Here is a 3,367-nt window from a genome sequence, read left to right as displayed (position 1 = left end):
AATAATAATAATAATAATAATAATTTATCACCTTAGCTCAAAAGTAGTTTCATTTTCTCCCCCATTGTTTGTGGTATTATTGTCATATATATTGCATTTATAGGCATAACAAGTTGTTTTGTATAAGTTTTAATAGCTTTTCATGAAATTAAAGGGTGAAAATTAAGAATTTATACTTCGTAAAAAATTTTTTCTGGTAACATTTCTGATGCCCTTTCCCCTTTAAGATTCCAGATTCAAATTGATGTCTGATGTCCTTTAACTTCAGCTTGAGGGACACATTGTAGGTTTTTTGTTTTTTTTTTTTTTTTTAAACATGTCTTCTACTTTAGAATATTCTTTTTATTTTTGAGAAATAGTTTTGTTATAAATAATATTCTTGAATGACAGGTTTTTACTTTGTTTTTCCTATTACCTCGGAGTTATATGGTTTATTTTGGGTTTTACTTCCAGCATCTTTTTTCTGATAATCAGTTACTGTGTTGGTTTCAGTTCTGTAGTAAGTTACTTCTGTGTTTCTGATTTCATAGCTTTTTCTTTTTTCAGATTGTGTGAATGTAATTGACCTAGATGTAGATCCTGTTAGTCGTATTAGGCTGTTGGGTTTTACAGTTTGTTAAACTGATATTTTCATCATATTTGAGGAATTCTTAGGCATTACTTCTTCAAACACTTTTTACCTTTCTCCTTTTGATCTTTCTGATACTGTATTTTATATTCTCATGTTTTTGAGTCTTTGTCCATTTTTCTGCAGTTTTCTCTCTATTGGATAATTTCTATTTTTGTATTGTAAAATTCATTGATTTTTAAAAATGTTATTTCAGATATTTTCTTAAGCCCATAGTGAATTTTTCAGTTTTGTTGTTACACTTTTCAGTTCCCGATTATTTCTTGCTTTAAAAATGGAAGGCTGAAAGAGGAAGATTTTATTTTCAAGCCCAACCTGTGTAACTTAGTGAGCCCTTATCTCAAAATTAAGAAATAAAAGGGCTGGGGATGTAACTCAGTGCAGATAAAGGAAGGCCCTGTGTGCAGTCCTGAGCGCCACAAAGAAACGTCTTAAGAATTCTTCATTAGTAATTCCTGTTTTTACGTAATTGCTGTATGTTAATTTTTTAAATACTGTACTTTTAAATCTTTGAACTAAAAATAATGACTGCCTTGTATTCTTTACTAGGACCAATAACTGTATCCTCCCAGTCAATATCTGTTGATCACATTTTTTTCTGACCTCTATATAAATCAGTTTTTCCTGTTGTAGGTCACCTTTTGCTGTTTCACAAATTATTTGGTACAACATTTTACAGTGTAGCCATTTAAATAATGATTTTTAAAAATCTTCTTGGGGCCGGGGAGATGGCTCGCTAGAATAAGCGCTTGCCTGGCAAACGCAAAGGTCTGAGTTCAACCCCTGGTTTCACCAAAAAAAAAGAAAGAAAGAAAGAAAGAAAGAAAGAAAGAAAGAAAGAAAGAAAGAAAGAAAGAAAGAAAGAAAGTAAAATAAAAATCTTCTCAAGATGCTTGCATTTGCCTGTTTTATTGCTTTTGTGAGATACCTGATTATTATCTAAAGATTTTTTTTTCCACAACAATCTTTTGAATTCTGTGTTAAATTTTTGATTCTTTCATTTCTTAGCCTTGTTCATTGTGACTTTTTGTTATGTACATTTTAGTACAGTGCTGGTAAATGTTGTAGAGCTTTCAGTGATAACCAACAGCTGGTTCTGTTCCATGTTTTTCCACTACTGGGTTAATGGTTACACAGTTAAAGATTATATTCAAACATTTAGTTTGTAAGGCTTTCATAATTCTTGATGATTATTCTATATGTGAGTTAGAAAACATCAAAATTAAGACAGTTTTCAAGTAGGCCCTGCTTTTATTTTCTCTGTGGCCTTCTGCAGTCTCACCTGCATGTGTACATAGCCTCTCAAATCAACCAGTGATGAGTAGGGAGTTTATTTGGCCCTTTATCCCCCTCTTTGCTAGGATTTCCCTGTTAACTTCTGGATGTCCTGCCCCTCTTGTTATTTTTCCCAAGCTATGCTGCAACCTCAGAACAACAGCAAAAAAAATTTTTTTTAGTTCCTTTGTTTCCTGTCACATTTGCTAGTTTTACTGCCAGTACTACTGAACATGGATTTTGCTTTCTGTTCTAAATCATGGTAGCCCCTCTGAAAGCAAAATTTCTGACTTTATTTTATTTTTTTAATATTTTCTTTATGTGTGTGTGTGTGTGTGTGTGTGTGTGTGTGTGTGTAGCCAGCTCAGCCCACCAGGGGGCGGGGCTGGTTGGCATGTGGTGCTGGGGGATTGAACTGCGGTCCCTGTGCTTTGCTAAGCTTGTTCTAAGTAGGTGCTTTAGACCACTGAGCCATCTCACCAGCCCAAATTTCTGACTTTAATGGTAATTCTGGTATAACTATCTTCCTGAGTTCAGTGGTATAGGAGAATGATAGCATGCCCTGTGCTAGGGAATTTTAAAATAAGGAAACCTAAGTATCTTTTCTCAACATGTAGAATATATAAACAGAAGAGTAAGGGTACATGAATATTAGGTCCTCTCTTGGGTATCTTTGTGACTAAAGGTAATATGAAATCTACCTCCATTATCTAGCAGTTTAATAGCTCCCTTGGTTAATGAGTGTGAAAAAATGTTCAGTCTAACATAGTTTTGTAAAGGAAAAACAATTTTACTAGCTGTATATTATTAAAGGGATGAGTATTGGCTTATTGACAGCTCTCTGGCTAAGCTTGGTACCAAAATGTGAATCAGTAGAGTATAGAAATACTTCCAGAAACAACTTCAGTTTGGGATGGAATGGAAATGGAGTGTTTTGAAATTGGTAATGTTTTCTCTGTCCTTCTTTCCAACTAAAACTTGAATCTGACATCAGTCAGTGTCTCTATTAAAGTTGAACTGTACTTGTAATTTTTGTTTTGCTTCAGTTATGCATTTTATAACAAGTAACAGAATGACAGTTAAATATTTTATAAAACAGTTTAAATTGTCTGTACATGAGCCCATTGCTGAGTAATTTTAAAGGTTAATAGAAATACTAGTCAATTATTTCTGCCCCGTAATTGAAAAACTGGAGGCTGCCTTCCTGTAAAATAGCCTAAGCTCTTCATGCATTGTCACATTCTCACCCTCTTTTTTTTTTTTTTTTTTTTTTTTTTTTTCTTTTCCCCTTTTAGTTCGAACTGTAATGCCATTTTCTTTCCTTATTCCCAGGTATATAATTCATGTTTTATAGCTCTTCAAATCATTATATCAACTAAATTTTTTTTTCTGGCCACTAGAGGATATTTTGGTGTCTCTGACAGCCTAGTATATTAGAATGTGTGTGTGTGTGTGTGTGTGTGT

At 33.3% G+C, this 3,367-nt stretch overlaps 1 protein-coding gene across 2 annotated transcripts in view; it reads left to right on the top strand.

Moving 5' to 3' along the window:
* Gsk3b (glycogen synthase kinase 3 beta) overlaps positions 1-3,367 on the top strand; it is a 224,180-nt gene that overhangs the window by 108,167 nt on the left and 112,646 nt on the right. The gene's annotated exons all lie outside the window — the stretch shown is intronic.

The sequence above is a fragment of the Octodon degus genome, unplaced genomic scaffold (assembly GCF_000260255.1).
Source record: "Octodon degus isolate 3935 unplaced genomic scaffold, OctDeg1.0 scaffold00053, whole genome shotgun sequence".
In the NCBI taxonomy this organism is placed as follows: Eukaryota; Metazoa; Chordata; class Mammalia; order Rodentia; family Octodontidae; genus Octodon; species Octodon degus.
The sequence above is the reverse complement of the archived record's forward strand: the minus strand, read 5'-3'. Positions and strand labels throughout refer to the sequence as shown.